We start from the raw sequence: 18231 nt of genomic DNA on the forward strand, positions 1-18231 counted from the left end.
TTATATGAATCCCTTTCTGTATTTTCTGTAGGTATGCACTGTCACCATGATGAAATAAATCCAAAATATGGTGAATGACAGTTCAATAAGATTTAGACTTCTATTAAGCAGTTTGGCACAACATTCTCATATGATAATTGCTATTTAATTCTTAGGAAACAAATAGGTTTAAAACAGACTCAGAACTAAACCGCACACATTTCTTATGCGATGTCCTCTCACAGCATGAAGGTGAGCTTGGATTGTCACAGGCCATGCCAGGGGAACATAGACACTAAAGGAAAGTACAAAACCTGACTCTGTGTGTAGTCTGAGCACCAGTCTTGTTGGCCACTAGGGAACTGAGTCTTTGGCTATGGTGACCCCTGAAAGAAAGCAAAACAAAAACCAGTCCCACATTTTCTGTCCCTTTTATTTTGAGAGTGATCGTGTCAAAGTGGTAGAAAAGGGATCGTAAAATCATAGATTATGAGCAGCAAAGGACTTTGGAGATTGTACCTTTTTTTCTGCCAAGGCTAGCCCACTTACATGCATAAATAGGAATTGCAGCCATGCTATTTGACAGTGCAAAACCAAACATTCACTGTCAGAGAGCATGACTGCAACCCCTACTTGTCCATGCAGATAAGTGATCTGCTCATAGTCACACAGCTAAGAAGTGTCTGAGGCTGTATTTGAACTCAAGTCTTCCTGACTCCAGGCCCATTGCTCTATCCACTGTATTTGCCTCTATCCTTTGCTTATCTGCCTTTACAGACAGTATAGATTGCCCACCTGCTCTGTCTATGTTTTAAGTAGACATATGTTTATGTCTACTGACTTTCTTAATGTTTGTCACACACAATATTCCCTCTCTTGTCTCACTGTCTTTGCAGATGCTGGTCTCCTTGCCTGGAAAACACTCCCTTTTCAATTTCTCATCTTAGAATTCTTAGCTTCCTTCTAAACTTGGCTCAGGTACCAGGCCCTACATGTGGCCTTTCCTGGTTCCTCCCTTCCCTACAACTACTCAGGCCTCTCCCAGAGATTACTTTCTATTTACCTTGTATATATTTTGTATACACACACACAATTAACCTCAGTCTTAAATGGGGATAACAATAGCACTTACCTCATAGGGTTGTTTTGAGGGTCAAATGACAATATATACAAAGTGCTTGATGATGATGATGATGATGATGGTGATGATGATGATGCAGCAGGATTGATCCCATTTCCTGTACTTCACAGGCTATGGGACCACTGGCTCTTGAACTTCAGTGTTCTTTCTATATCTAAAATTTTGTGATTTTTATCTATGTTTCTTTAAATTCTCCAAGTAAGAGAAATTCAAAGGATGTAAAATATTTGTTCCATAAAATATGCTAGGATGGCAATGTGGTAAAAAATTTATACCTTGTTTGTATAAACACACCATGATGAATGGCCTAGATAATTTGAAACCATAAAAGTACTAAAAAAAGGAAATATATGTGAATGTAGTCATATGGACATATATGTGAAGAATTAGTGATGCATCAGTAGAGTTGTTTTTTTTTTAAAGCAATTGGGGTTAAGTAACTTGCCCAAGGTTATGTGGCAAGTTTTTTTTTTTGTGTGTGTGTGTGTGTGTGGGTGTTAAGTATCTGAGGCTGGAACCGATCCTGGGTCCTCCCGACTCCGGGGCTGGTGCTCTTACTCACTGTGCCACCTTAGAGTTGTTTTCTTTACCAGGTTTTCCACACAGATGGAATTGAATGTATATTTGTCTCAACCAGAACAGAAGGGACTTTTTTGTTGATCATTTAAATGTAACAACCCTTGGAGACAAAATTGATGGGTTTACTTGTATAAGGATAACAGGATTTAATTCAACAAAAATAAATTATATTTAAAATTGAAAGAAAAGAAAAAGATTGAGAAAATATTTGAAGTAAACAAATGATAGCTCTAACAATCAGAATCTATTTGAAATTGATATATATGTTTATATTTATATGTATGGCAGAGGATACAAACTCCTCAAAGGACATGATCAGATAATTCATGAATGATGAAATACAAATTGTTAGTAACCATTTGAAATAATTCTAGAACTTCCTAATAATTAAAGTAACACAAACCATAACTATAAGATACAACTTCTAAGTCACTTGAACAGTGAATACTATTGCTGGTAATATGGAGAAAATGACAGTATAATGGATGCTTGCTGGGGGAGCAGATTGACATAATTGATAAGAGTACTATATGATAGAAGTCATAAAACTGATTATATCCTTTAGCCTGTTGATTCCATTTTCCTGATTCTTTCCCATAAATAAAATATAAAGGAAACAAAGGATTGTTTTTTCCCCTTGCTTTTTGGAGGGCAATTGGGGTTAAGTGACTTACCCAAGGTCACATGGCAAGTTTTTGTGTTAAGTGTCTGAGTCTGGATTTGAACTGAGGTCCTCCTGACTCCAGGACCGGTGCTCTATTCACCGCACCACCTAGCAGCCCCGAAACAAAGGATCTTTATGCACAAAAATTGTTATAGTTCTTATACTAATGTTAACAAAAATTGTGAATAACATATGTTCAGATCCCTTGATGGACCTATATCTTGTTGGTTTGGATATCCAGTGATAGAGTTCACAAACAATACCTCCCTATCTGACCCTGGCATCACTTACTCACGCTCTCCCCAACTTACCACAGTCAATTCACTATCAAAATACTGGAGATCTCCCTCATTTTTTTCCTGATATGGCAAGGATAGCCATGGAACATTCTAACCATCCGTCTGCCAACTCTTGCTCTCACCATGTGAACAACCCATCTTTTCCTTGTCATACAATTGTTTGATGAAGTTTTTTTTTTTTTACTTCTATTCAGTTTCTCATTGGTTTTATGTTACAGTCTACTCAACCTCACCAAACACCTTGACATCACCCTCTGGATGATGCTGATATTTACTACTTCCAAGGAAATAGTGTTCTAGGTCTCACTGCCATAGAGCAAAACCAGTAACATATTTTAAAATTTTTAATTAATTAGTTTATTCTTAGTTTTCACCATTGACTTCCACAAGATTTTGAGTTTCAAATTTTTTCCTCATCTCTCCCCTCCCCACCCCAAGGCAGAGTGCATTCTGATTACCCTTTCCCCCAATCTGCCCTCCCTTCTACCACCACTCCCCTTCCCTTATCCCCTTCCCTTCTATTTTCCTGTAGGGCAAGATAGATTTCTATACCACATTGCCTGTATATCTTATTTTTCAGTTGTATGTAAAAACAATTTTTAACATTCATTTTTAAAATTTGAGTTCCAAATTCTCTCCCTTCCTCCCTCCCCACCCACAAAGAATTTTTTTATTGGAAGGTTAGGTCTTTGCTGTTATTGGAAGCTTGGGTGGGCAGATAGGTGGCATAGTGGATGGAGTGCTGAACACTCCAGGAATACCTGAGTTCAAATCCTGCCTCAGATACTTACTAGTGGTATTACTTTAGTAAGTCACTTAATGTCTGTTTGCTGGAGTTTCCTTTTCTTTAAAATAGGAATAATAATATACCCACCTTGCAGAGTTATTGTGAAGTTAGAATTAGATAATATATGTGAATTTGCAAACCTTAAAGAACTAGCTATTATTGAGTCCTTTGCAATTTATTTAAAGTAATCCAGTCCACTAATATCCTTTTTAACTCTAGACCAGGCTCATTGCTGATCTGTATTTTCTCTTTAGATACAATTATCCCTTTTATGTCTCAACTTTCCCCATCATGGTTTCAATAAATTGTGGGCTGGCATAGGAAATTAAATGGGAATTTTGGGGGTCTTTTGCAGAAGCTGACGATGATACATGAAGGTCGGCAGACAACACAGAGCGTATGACCAAATACTTAACTCAAATTTTACAGTATGGTACTATAAACACCCCATAAAAGAAGGAAAATTCAGACTTCTCTGCTATGAAGGAAGGGTCAAAAATTTTATGTGAATTTTCCAGATCATGGGGGCACTGCTCCCTTAACCTCCTGCGATGTGGAAGGAATAACAGACTGTTAGCTAAGTGTGTCCATTCAGGTGCATGAAGAGGGCCTGGGACAGAGCTTTGACACAGATCAGGAGCATGATTTGGTTAATGAACCAGCATGAGACTTGTCTAGTCTAAGTGGCTAGACTAGTGGAAGAAGCAAAAGAGAACAGTATCATAAAAACCCAAAAAGGAAGAAAAGGAGGATGATAAGAGAGAAGAAAAGGAAAAGAAAGGAAAATTGGACCCAAAGTGAGAGAATTTTGGGTATACTTGGAAGGAGACACAAATAAAAGTGTTTTTTGCTTATTCATGCATTAATTCTCCTAATTCTGCCTTATTAAAGGCGAAGGGATTTGGATAAGAGCTTGTCCTTTGTTCTGTATTTTATTGGATTGTTTCCATTGTTGTTCTTTATAACAATTAAAAAATAGCAACAAATTCTATCAGAACATTCTTATATGTCTAGATTAAATTGTGTAGACTAAATATGCTTTTTTTCTTTCTTAGAAGAAGGTTGTAGGTGGCCATATTTGCTACCTTTTCGTTTATAAAATTACTTTGTCCCAGTTTTCTTTTGTTGCATTTCTTTTCCATGTGAATAGCCATTTGTACAAAAATGAATAGAAAAGGTATGTATTTCTAATTGGAGGATGTATTTCTCATACACAAGAAGTCATATTTATCTGTGTGATTTTCATTTGATCTCTTGACCCTCTTGTTACTTGAGATCTATAATTTACTGGGAGAGAAGCAAAAAGAAGAAAGGTCCTTGCCAAAGAACAGAGAAAAGGTTGCTAAATTTCGTTAAACAAAACCATTATTTCAGGTTTAGAATATGCTAGGAAAAATTTAGCCTCTGACTTTCTACTTCAGCATATTTGAAATTCAAAGACATGATTTTAGGACTTAAGGGTGCAATGAACTTTAGAGATCAATTTAGAAGCATAAAATAATCACATTGCCATTAGTGAAATACAAGGAAAGTTGGTTTCATTTTTTAAAGTAATTGTCTCAAGTCTTTTACTTTGCTCTTGTTTTAAGCATTTATTTTTGGTATAAAGTGAGCACAAACTTGAAATCATTATCATAGATACTTAGATTTAGGAAGGATGTTAGAGAAGAATGTTAGTCCAATTCTTTCATTTTACAGGGAGGGAAACTGAGACCCAGGAAAGTGCCGACGCTTGCCCAAAGTCACACAAGTAGCAGAGATAGTATCAGAAAACCATGCTTCAAATCTAGCTCTGCAACTTACAATTCCCTTACCCTCTCTGTGAAATAAAGTAAAATAAAGATAATGCTTTCACCACTTACTTGTGAGAAAAGTACTTTGTAAACCGTAGAGCACCAGTGTTGTCATCAAAACATGTTTGTCATCATTAAGAGCTTTTAACATTACTGTGTGTACCAAATTACTGATTCTTGACTGCTGAACTTTCCACTGGTACTTGAGTGACATTCGGTTACTGATATTTGAGGAAAGTTAAACAGCTAAGGTTTCTACCTGTTGCTTGGCAACATATCTTACCTTGTGGCTCAGAGTGAAACAAAAAAAAAAGATGTCTTTCCATAAACAAGGATTCACTAAAAAAGACTCAAAATCTATTGCAATTGATTCTTGGTGCTTGTGTAAAACTTAATTTTTTCATCCAAAGAATCATTCAAGAAATGTTTATTAAGCACCAAAGATGTATGAGGAATATTTCAGATCTTCTAAGTTATTTTTCTTCTGGGATATCTCTTCAATATCTTCCTTCTTATGCAAGTCCATAGTCATAAAAGCAAGCTGCTGAAGCAGTCTGATGTCTTCCTTCCCCTTTCTTCCTTTTCATTAATTGGAGTTTGAATAATCATCCTTAAAAATAATGCTTATTGACTTATGTCTTTAGACATCATTCTATCCAATATCTCAGTTGGACATCAGACCCAGACTAACCAGATTATGCTTCAATATTTTAACCAAACTGTGCTTTACAAGAACTGAGCACGTTTCCAGGAACATATTAGATGCTTAATAAATACTTGTTTATCAATTATAATTACACTCATTTCTTCTTTTGTAAACAGATTAATGATGCTTGTTTTTAGATCACTGTGACTTCCTAGTAGCTAACCAATAGAACTCTTTCAAATAGAACTCTCTATCAAAGAAAAAAAAACCAAATGAAACAAGCAATTGTGATTCACAATATATTTTTTATTTCATTCAAATTATTTATTAACATTCTTTGTAAAAATTTTGAGTTCCAAATTCTTTTTCTCAATTCCCCCCTCCTCCCATTGAGGAGGCAAGCAATATATCAATATGAAATCATGCTAAACATATTTCCATATAAGCAATGTTGCAAAAAAAAACCCAAGAAAAATAAAATGGAATAAATTATGCTTTAATTTGCACTTAGACTTCATCAATTCTTTTTCTGAAGTCAGATAGCATTTTTCATTCTGATTCCTTCAGAATTGTATTGGATCATTGTATTGATCAGAATAGTTAAATCTTCCACAGCTGATTATCATTACAATACTGCTGTTAGTGCACAAAATGTTCTCCTGGTTCTGATCACTTCATTTTGCATCGGTTCATGCAAGTCTTTTTGGATAAGGTTTTTCTGAAACCATTCTGCTAGTAATTTCTTGCGCACAATAGTATTTCATCACAATCGTATAATACAACTTTTTCAGCCATTGCGCATTCTTCATTTTCCAATTTTTTTTTGCCACCATCAAAAGAGCTGCTATAAATAATTTTGTATATACAGATATTTCCCCTTTTCTTTAGTCTCTTTAGGTTACTGAGACCAGAAGTGGTATTGCTGAGTCAAAGAGTATTTCTGGGTCAAGGGTTTTATAGTACTTTTGGGCATAATTCCAAATTGTTCTCCAGAATGCTTAGACCAGTTGTGATTCACACTATATTTACAAGGCTGTATCCACAGACTCCCACCTCTCTATGAAGATGGAAAAACCACACATTATTAGACAATGTGTACAACCTGAATTATGATGTAATTTAGTGACATTTTCACTTATATTATTGTTGCCATTGTGTGTATTTTATTTTCTGCTTCTGTTTTCTTTGTTATGAATATGTTTATATAAATTTCCTCATATTTTTATGAATTCCTCATATTTGTTTTTACTCATGTCACACTATTCTATTGCATCATATACACCAGTTTGTTCAGACATTCCTCACTACATTTGAAATTTTTTTTCCTACTACAAAGAATATTCTGGTATACATGATATTTCTTTTATATTTATCACCTTGGTGCACATATCCCATGTTCAGATCAGATTTGAACTTGGGTCTTCTTGATTCCAGACCCAACACTCTAATCCACTGCACCACCTTGCTGCCTTTGCATATAAATATGATCAATTATATTAATAGTTTTCTCAACACTGAACAAACCCTAAATTCCTAGTATGAATCCAGTCTGCTTATAACATATAATCTTTGTGATATATTTATGTAGTCTCTTTATAATGTTTCATTTAACATTTTTATATCAGTTCCATTAACGATATGTCTACATATGTCTCTGTTTTGACTCAACCTTGTTTGGATAGCAAGAGCATATTTGTGTCATAGAAGAAATTTCAAAAATTTCTTTTAAACTTCTTTCTATCCACCCCCAAATTTTTTTGTGTAATATTGGAATTAATTGTGCTTTAAATGTTTTTTTCTATTTTGAAACTCCCTATTGTTCTATTAATTGTAGCAACTGATGTTTTTGTAAATATTAATCCATTTCATTCGTGTTGTCAGTTTTGTTGGTATATAACTTGGAAAAATAGCTCTTAGCAATTTATTCTTTATTGGCTATAAATATACCTTTTTATTTTTTGATATTGGTAATTTGGACTTTCTTGTAAAAAATCAAGTTAGCTTGTCTATTGTATTGCAATTTTTAAACAAGTTCTTGATTTTATTTATCATTTCAAAGATTTTTTCTTTCAATTTTGTCAATATCTCCTCTGATTTTCAAAATTTTCTTTTAGTTTTAATTTTTTTTAAAAAATTTATTTTCTGGTGGTGAGGTGGTGCAATGAGTAGAGTGCCGGCCCTGGAGTCGGGAGGACCGGGGATCGGTTCTGGCTTCAGATACTTAACACCAACACAAAAAAATTGGCCATGTAACCTTGGGCCAGTTAATTAACCCCAATTGCTCAAATTTTTTTTTTTTTGTTTTCTGTGTTTTTTTTGTTACATGTTCATTTAGTTGATCTGCTCTTTCTCTTTTTTACTGATGAAAGTATTTCTAGATATAATTTTTTTCTCTAACTACTTTTTGGGCTACATACCCAAATTTTTGGTGTGCTGTCTCATTATTATTATTCTTTTAAAAGAAATTATTGTTTTTACGTTTGCTCTATGACCATCCTATTCCAAAGGATAAAGTTACTTAGTTTTCAAATAATTTTTAATCTTTACTTCAAAGGTCCACAAGTGAATAAAATTTTATTGCAATAAAGATGGAAAAAGATATATTTAATATTTCTACTTTTCTGCACTTGGTTATGAGTTTTCTTTATATGTAGCCAATTTTTGTGGTGGTGCCATATATAGTTGAGAAATAGGTATGCTCATTTGCATGCCAATGAAGCATCAGAATAGGACTTTGTAAATTCTTATTCTACTAACATCTTGGGATATGAATATGGTCAAATGAGGTAATGATTATCAATTACTTTATGACAATGATGTGTTATACAAATGTAAATTATTATTAAATACTAAGCCTTTTATCTATACTTCTGGAGTTTTTATTGAGTCAGATAGCTTAGACTTTGATATTAGAGAAATCACCAACCCTCTGGGAGTTAAATATAGATAAAATAATAGCACTTATTCCTATCCTCCCAGAGCTCTAAGCAAAAACCCTAGGAAGGACTGCTCCTGATCTCAATAGGTTGATATTAAGCAGATCTTTAACTGAAAAAATAGCTCTAGTTGAACTAGCTGCCCAGTTTAATTACATGTAATTTAGCTTTCCTAATTTTCTTTGTATTTTTCACATAGAAGAATATAAGATTTGAACTTTGAGGCAGTCTTTTGGCCTAATAACCCATTGACAGTAAAGATAATTGGTTTCTACCTTAAAAAGTTACCAGATTTTAAAAATATATTGTGGAGATATCAATAAAATTGAAAGTAAGAAAACCACTGGGGGTGGCTAGGTGGCACAGTGAACAGAGCACCAGCCCTGGAGTCAGGAGGACCTGAGTTCAAATCCAGCCTCAGACACTTAACACTTACTAGCCATGTGACCTTGGGTAAGTCGCTAAACCCCATTTGCCCTGCCTTCCCCCCTCCAAAAAACAAAAAAATCCCCAACCCCTCCAAAAGAAAACCATTGAACTGAAGTAGCTAAACTAGGAGCTGGTTTTATGAAAAAAAAAAACCCTAATAAAGTAGATAAATATTTAATATTTAAAGAGAAAAATAAAGGAAATTTATCACTAAAATTGCCACATCGTTTTCACTAAAGTGGTCACATAGTTTTAAACAAAGTACAGTCATTTAGTAGCTCAATCATTTAGTAACTCAATCATTCAATCATCCTTAAGGAGAGCACTTAAACACTGTTAAAAACACTAGAAAGCATAGGAATAAATGGAGCCTTCCTTAAAATGATAAGTAGTATCTATCTAAAATCAAGAGGAAATAATATCTATAATGGGGATAATCCAGAAGCCTTCCCAGTACAACGAAAGGTGAATTAAGGACGCCCATTATCATTACTATTATTCAATATTGTACTAGAAATGTTAGCTAAAACAGTAAAAAAAAAAAAAAGAAAAAGAAGTTGAAGGAATTAAAAAGGCACTGAGGAAACAAAACTATCACTCTTTGCAGATGGATATGATGATTACTTAGAGAATCCTGGAGAATGAACTAAAAAACCAGTTGAAATAATTAACAAATTCATCAAAGTTTCAGGATATAAAATAAACCCACATAAATCACCAGCATATATTATACCATAAACAAATTAGGACAGTATGGAATAGTTGACCTGTCAGATCTATGGAGAAGGGAAGAATTTATGACCAAATAAGAGATAGGTATAAAATATCTATGGGGTATAAAATATATAATTTTGGTTATGTTAAATTAAAAAATGTTTGCACAAACAAATCTTAATGTAAACAAGATATGAAGGAAGCAGAAAGCTGGGAAATAATTTTTACAGTAAGTTTCCCTGATAAAGGCCTCATTTCTTAAATATATAGAAAACTGAGTCAAATTTATGAGTACAAATCATTCCCCAATTGATAAATGTGATAGGATTTGAATAGGCAATTTTCAGAAGAAGAAATCAAAGCTATCTGTAGCCATATGTCTCTAAATCACTATTGATTAGAGAGATGCAAATTAAAACAACTCTAAGGGACCACCTCATATCTATCAAATTGGCTAACATGCCAGAAAAGGAAAATGATAAATGTTAGAGGGAATGTGGGAAAATTGGGTCACTAATGCACTGTTGGAAGTGTGAACTGATCTAACCATTCTGGATACAATTTGGAACTATGCCCAAAGGGTTATCAAACCGAGCATACTCTTTGATTCCACAATACTACTTCTAGGTCTATATCCCAAAGAGATGAAAAAAAAGGGTAAAGGACCTATTTGTTCAAAAATTTTTACAGCAGCTTTTTTTTGGTGGCAAATAATCGGAAATTGAGGAGATGTGCATCAATTGGGGAATAGCTGCACAAATTGTAGTATATGATCATAATGGAATACTATTGTGCTATAAGAAATGACAAGCAGGCTGATTTCAGAAAAACCTGGACTTACTTGAACTGATGCAAAGTTAAGTGAGCAGATACCAGCAGAACACTGTACATAATAACAGCAATATTGTACAATGAGGAATTATGAATGACTTAGCTTTTCTTAGCAATACAATGATCCAAGGCAATTCCAAAGGATTCATGGTGAAAAATGCTGTTCATGTCCAGAGAAAGAACTAATGGAGTCTGAATGCAGATCAAAGCATACTGTTTTTCACTTTGTATTTTTTGCCTGTGTTTTCTCTTATAACATAACTAATATGGAAATATGTTTTTCATGATTGCACAGTACAACCTATATCATATTATTTGCCATCTCAGGTAAGGGAGGGAAGGAGAGAATTTGGAACTCTAAATTCTTTATTTATTTATTTATTTTTTTAAAGCAATTGGGGTTAAGTAACTTGCTCAAGGTTACACGGCCAGTTATTATTTCTGGGTGTGGTGCTGAGTATCTGAGCCCGGATTTGATCCAGGTCATCCCGACACTGGAGCCGGTGCTCTTACTCGCTGAGCCACCTGGCCGCCCCTAAGCAATTGGGGTTAAGTAACTTGCTCAAGGTTACACGGCCAGGTGTTTCTGGGTGGGTGCTAAGTGTCTGAGCCCGGGATTCGATCTCCAGGTCTTTTCAACACTGGAGCCGGTGCTCTTACTCACTGTGCTACCTGGCAGCCCCAGAACTCTAAATTTTAAAAAATGGATATTAAAAATGGTTTTCATGTGTAATGGGAAAAATAAAATATTAAAAATAAAAATATACTGTAGCATTGGTACAAAGTATTTAGTATCTCCTTTAATCCTTAATTGGAGATTATTTATTCCCATAAATTAGTTCCATAAGAGATAAATGATCACTTTGAAGGCACTTAAATGATTAGTATAATATATCTCAAAATTTTTCCCAAGGACTCCTCTTATAGTTAATCAGACACAAATACTCAGCTTTCTTTCGCCACCTGTGCCATTCAAATTTCTTTGCAAGTCAGAAACATTAGATAAAAAAACCCCAGAATCTCAGAGTTAGAAGGTACTTTAGAACCTGTTTAATCTAATCAAGACATAAAGAAAAAAATCTCTACCACTTAACCAATAAGTGGTCATTCAGCCATTACTTTAAGATCTCATGGTAAAGTCAACTTACTTCTCAAGGTGGCTTATTTCACTTTTGAACTCTTCAGAAAATTTTTCTTGAAATATGAAATCTACTTCTCTCTAACTGATTTCTATTCATACAAGAAGCACTTTTGGGAGTCCTTCTGTCTCACCCAGGCTAAAAATATAGTGGTTGCTCATGGGCCCAATTCCACTGCTAACTGGCATGGAAGCTTTGACCTGCTTAGTTCCCATTCTGAGTTGGTTCATCCCTCCTTGGACATCCTGGAGGCCCTCTGCTTCTGGGGTTTGGGGGAAGGGTTACCATATTTGTGCTGGACTTAGCAAGGAAACCTGACAGCTTAAACCTTATTATATCTTGGATCTCCTGAGTTCAAATGATCCACTAGCCTCTGTCGACTGGAAACAGAGATTCCAGCACCTGCTACCACACATGGACAACAAACATTTATTGATCACTTATTATGTATCAGAGACTGTGCTAGGTGTTGGGGATGGGGGAAGGGAAAAATGAAACCTTTAAGGACCTTGCATTCTGTTGTGGAGAAACAACATAAACAGAGACATGTGAATGTTAAATACACATAAAATAAACATAAAATATTTTATATACAAAGTAAATACCTAGAAATTCTGGGGGAGGCACTAACACTTGGTGGAGAATTGGGGTGGGGAGGATGTCATGAAAAGCTTTAAGTAGAAGGTGGTACTTGTGCTGAGCCTTGAAAGAAGCTAAGGGAGAGGAGGGATTGCATTGTAGGCATGGGGACAAAATGTGCAAAGGCATAGAGGTGGGAGATGGGATACTATCTATGAAGAGTAGTAAGCAAGCCAGTTTGGCTTACTTGAATGTGTGAAGGAGAGTAGTGTTCAATAAACCAGACTAGGTAGGCTGTGTTATTGTTACTATACCCAAAGATTATCTGTTTTATCTGTGAATCTTTTTTAACATATATAAAATGTTCTCCAGTTCATTAAAAAAACAGAAAGCTTTAATGTAGTCTATAAGGGTCCAACTGTATAAATAATTCTCTAGTATCTCTGGATTAATGGTGACAAAGTAAATTAATTATAAGTAATTAGTGATAGACATCATTATTAATAGACATCATAATTAGTATTAAGAAGCATGTAGGGGTGCCTAGGTGGCACAGTGAATAGAACACCAGCCCTGGAGTCAGGAGGACCTGAGTTAAAATTCGGCCACAGACATTTAACACTTACTAGCTGTATGACCTTGGGCAAGTCACTTAATCCCAATTGCCCTGCCCTTCCCCCGCCAACCCCCCCCCCAAAAAAAAAGAAGCATGTATACAACTTTTATAAGTTTGAATCGATTTACAATCACTTTTATTAGTGATACTAAGCATGAAGTCTATGAATTAAGTTGGGTTTGTTATCTCTTTTTACAGTTCCCATATTCAATTGGTTTTATGGCTATTCTGTTCTAAGTCCTTCATTTAGCACCTCTCCTTTGGGCAATATCTCTGTCCTGGCAAAAGCATGAATAACATTGCCACCTTTGTTGTCATAAAGATCAGGCACCTAGCATTGGCACCATCTCTCTGAAGTACTGTAATCTCTCTCCACATGCCGAATATCGATTTTTGGCACTTCCAGGTGTGACATGGCAACATATATTTATTTATTACCTAAAGCAAACATTAGCATAAAGCTGTGGTTGAATAAGTCACAAGGATAACCTCATTCCAGGTATGACAGTGACTTATTATGTGCTTGACCCTGTGCTAGCTAGCTAGGTCAGTGACTTTCAGGCCTCTACTTCCGCTAACTTGCTTTTCTCACCCTGTCAAGAGGGGGAAATTCTTCCTTTTTAGTTGATGAACTCAAAGTTCTTGGATAAAAGGAATTAAATGAACCCCAAAAGCAAACCAACTCAATCATCTTCAAGACTTCCTACCCCCGTCAGAATGTAAGCTGATGAACCAAATTCAAGACTGTACAATCCTAGACCCATAGTGGGAAGAGAACTTAGAATTCTGTCATTTTACAGATGAAGATAGAGGTCCAGGAGGTGAAGTGACTTGATCCCAGTCACATAGATAAATAATAAGTGGGAAAGCTGGTTCTGCTTAGGTCTTTGACACCAAATACAAACCTGCATATTCAATATTTGCATCATAATATGTCACTTTCCCTCCTTGTGGTACTTAGAGACAGCAATAAAAGTTGGATTTTCTGGAATCAAGACTCTCTATTCCTATGGTTATAATGAGAAGGAAATATGGTAGAGTGAAGAGAGAACTGACCTCTGAGTGAGAAAGAACCAGACCCAAGTTCCACCCCTGATTCATACTGACTTTGGGTCAGTAACTTAACCTCTCAGTGCCCCCAGGGCTTGGAAGTACCTCCCTCTCAGCTTGACAATAAAGAAAATTATTGTAATCATTTTTGCCTACTCTCGTGGCAGTAGCTAAAGTCCGCTGTTCTGACCTCTCGGCACTTCAGGAACTTTTGCCATCTGGCCTAGCCTAGATGGAGCTGCCATTTTTTTTTTCTTATCTCATAATTCAGTTCTTATCAGATCCTGAAGATTTGAACTGTAGTCACCATGAGGTTCCTCACCAAATGTGAGTCCATGATTGGCATTGTTGATGTATTGCAGAATCCACAAATAGTCTTCTGAGAGGTATAGTTCACAGAGAATTTTCTCCATTAAGTGAGGCTTCTTCAGTCCCAAGCATTGTGGAAACATGGGGTCTCTGTTCAAACACTCCACCTATACCGCCCTTAAGCTTATAGACTCTTACATCATTCTACAACAGAAGAAAATAAAAAAGTTCTGATGATAGTTGAAGGCCCAGTGAAAAAGAAGTAAAAGCTACAGAAAAAGGGATGAAGAATCCCTAAGAAAAGAAATGATAACAATAGGGTGTTCAAACTTGTGATCCACATTTTTAATGAAGGCTAAAATTTAATCTATCTATGAGTAAGCACATTCATGCTCCTATAAGCATTTCTGTCTCGCCTGTGCTTTTCCTAATCAATACACATTCAAAAGTATTTTTTTCTGTGATTTAAAGTTTACTTATGCCTTAAAAATTGCAGTATATGAAATCTTGTATTTTAGATTTCCTCTTAAGAAAAAGTTATACCATCAGGAAAAAGGTCAAACAGATATCCCAAATATTTTGAATTAGTCTTTGGACCTTAAAACACAGAATGAGATTAATATCCAGTTTCCTGGATGAGCTGGTGTTATAATTAGTCCCCATAAGTCAGGGGATCAAGGATAAGACAGAGGTATCTGTGCAGTGGAACATTGAACAGTACCTGACTCTACATGTCCCAGTACAGCTCACAGTGATCAGCAACTTGGTGATTCATCTGTAAAAACACACATTAAAAAAGGATTACATGCCATTTTGGACTCCTGCCATGGAGCAGGTCAGAGGGGTTCCCATCAGCACAAGCTGTCAGGCTGACTTTCCATAACTATGAAACTCCTACTGCCTCCTGACCTTCTCCCAGGACAAATGAACTGAAGCCTCCCTCAAAGCAACAGACACATGACAATGGATATCTTAGGCAAGTTCAGGTCTAATTACAAGGGGAGAAAAAGAAAAAAAAATTTCAAAGAGGCATAAAAACAGATTATTTATATTAAAGAAGCTATGACCAAGCCTAAACTGGATGGAGGCATTTGAAAGGTTCAGGCTCCCTTTATCTAACCAAAGTCAATTTTAATGGGAACATCTTTGCCCCATGTTCCATCTGTGAAAATTTGGAATTATTGTAATATGACCTCACAGATCTGTAATGGGTGATGAAATAAAAGTAGGTAACATTTCTGCCAGTGTTTTAAAATTTACTGAGATCTTTATTTTGAGACTTTTTGGTTACTCCCTTCACCACTCCAACTTTTAACCCATTCGTGTTTTCTTATCCCTTAGGATGCTTACCCACATTTGCCCATCCATATTCCACAGCAGATAAAATCAGTGTGCTAGGGGTCTTCCTCGTATCGCCTGACTTTTCATGGATACCAAATGGAGAATGCAGACCATCCAATACTCATCCTTTACTTTTTCTTTACGACTAGCTCACCTGCTTTCCTGTTCATACATCTCTTTTATGACAGCTTTAAAGAACTCCCACTTGAAGAAATACCCTTTATATAGTGATATCAACAACTTCTCTGCAATTTATAGTCTTCAAGAGTTTTTCAAGGGGCAATGTTAAGTTATGTGACTTGCCCAGGGTCACACAGTCAGTCTGTAACAGAGGTGTGCTTACTCCCAGGTCTTCCTGACTCCAAGTCTGGCTTTCTGTCTTCTATGCTATACTGCATTGATATCCTCTATTCATTATTTCATTTGATACTTTATAAAAGAATAAACTAATTATATGAGTGATATGAAATATGATGTGAGTTCTTAAGGAAGTCATTAAAGCATCTTATGTATGAAATTGGTTAATTGTTTTATGATAACTTTGGTGATGCTACCAGTCATAATATGCCATGGAAAAGTAATTTATGCTAATAAGTACATTGGGCAGTTAGATGGCTCAGTGGATAGAGCACTAGGCTGGGAGTCAGGAAGACCTGAGTTCAAACGTGGCTTCAGACACTTCAGTTGTGTGACCCTGGGCAAGTCATGTAACCTCTGTTTACCTTAATCCACTAGAGAAGGAAATGTCAAACCACTCCAGTATCTTTGCCAAGAAAATTCCAGGACAGAAAGGTCCATGAGCTCGTGAAGAACTGCACATGACCAAATGACTGAACAACAACAGTAAGCCCATTAAAAGATCTACCAAGATGATATACACAAGAGTGGAAATCATGGCTGCCAGCACTTCCAAGATGGTGATGTTTCTGGACTCCAACACATACAACAGAACTTGCAGCCTATGGACTTCCTTATTCCGTGACAGACATGCCTTGTAGAAATACCTACATCCAAATGACCAAAGGAAAGTATGGAAAAGAATGCAAAATTTATCCCAGGCTGCTGACAGTGTTCCATTGGCTGCCCAGGGTTCACATGTGTTTGAAAAAATTGAAGGGCGCCATCCATACTTACAGCAAGCTTAAAAGATGTTTGTTAGACCTTCATTTTGGACCTAGAGTATGGCTTACCTATTCAGGTCCATGATGCAGGACTATCCTTTAAGGATAATGCCCAATATAAATAATGCCCAAGTTTGATGTGGATAAAGAATACTACCCCCAGAACGCTGAGCGTTCATTAGAATGATTTCTAATTCTGATAGAACTTGGTTGCTTGGTGTACTTGGGAACACTACAACTACTATGCGCTGCTAACATTGGCTCAGACCACCCCTTACTACAAATAGCATCATCTTCACATATGTTCATTTTTGATGAAAGGAGAAGTTTCCAGACAGACATGAGATGCCGACAGACCCTGACGGTTCTCTTACTGATCAGAACATCAAAGATCACTGTTATGTAATTGATGATGCTGTGTCAGATAAGTTTCTAAGATAAGCTTCACCAATGCCTGGTCCAGCCCTGCCCGATGATAAGACCATTATCGCACTATATGTTGGTGGCCTGGGAGCTACAGTCAGTGAGACTGATCTCAGAAGTCTCTTTGAGCTGTTTGGCGAGATCTGAACGATAATGATTATACAGACGCAGCAGCATGTTTTTACCTAGTTTGCTGCAAGGCAAGCTGCAGAGATGGCTGCCAATGAGTCCTTCAACAAACTGATTGTAAATGGGTGTAGGTTTAATGGGAAATAGGAAAGATCCTAAGCAGCTAGAGAGAAAGAAAAAGAAGGAAACACAGATTCTGGAATTAAGCTGGAGCCTGTTCTAGGACTTCTGGAGCTCTTCCTCCAGCAGCTGAAGAAGACTCTGCTAATTATTTTAATCTCCCTCCCAGTGTTCCACCAGCAGAGGTTATTATTGCACTGGCCCCTCCCCCTCCCACCAAGTTTTGGACCACACATGTTCCATTCAATGGGAGCACCACCTCATTTCATGCAAGATCTAGGACCCATCCTCTATCCTCAGGATCTGGGATGGGGAGGGCTCATGCAGAAAGGCACAGCAGTCCCTAACATCCTGCTACAGTGGTTGGGCTTTAAAAAGGAAAGATACTTTAGAAATGTAATAAATCTGTGAGTAAGAGTCCCGGGCTGGCGTTGGGAGACCCGGAATCAGTTCTGGACTCAAATACTTACTTGGCACCCACACAAAATAACTGGCCGTATAACCTTGAGCAAGTCACTTAACCCCAATTGCTTTAAAAAAAAGAAATGTAATTAATCTTGGAATAAATATTTTTTCTTTGTAAATTTCCATGGTAGCATATAAGAT

General features: G+C 36.3%; 1 pseudogene; it reads left to right on the forward strand.

The window, feature by feature from the left end:
- Nucleotides 1–16725: 16725 nt before the first annotated feature.
- On the forward strand, nucleotides 16726–17972 carry LOC138169267 (pre-mRNA-splicing factor RBM22-like; annotated as a pseudogene).
- The last annotated feature ends 259 nt before the right edge of the window (nucleotides 17973–18231 follow it).

Source organism: Petaurus breviceps, unplaced genomic scaffold (assembly GCF_028583685.1).
Source record: "Petaurus breviceps papuanus isolate PSGF00001 unplaced genomic scaffold, PetGlider_PUasm1.0 126, whole genome shotgun sequence".
Classification (NCBI taxonomy): Eukaryota; Metazoa; Chordata; class Mammalia; order Diprotodontia; family Petauridae; genus Petaurus; species Petaurus breviceps.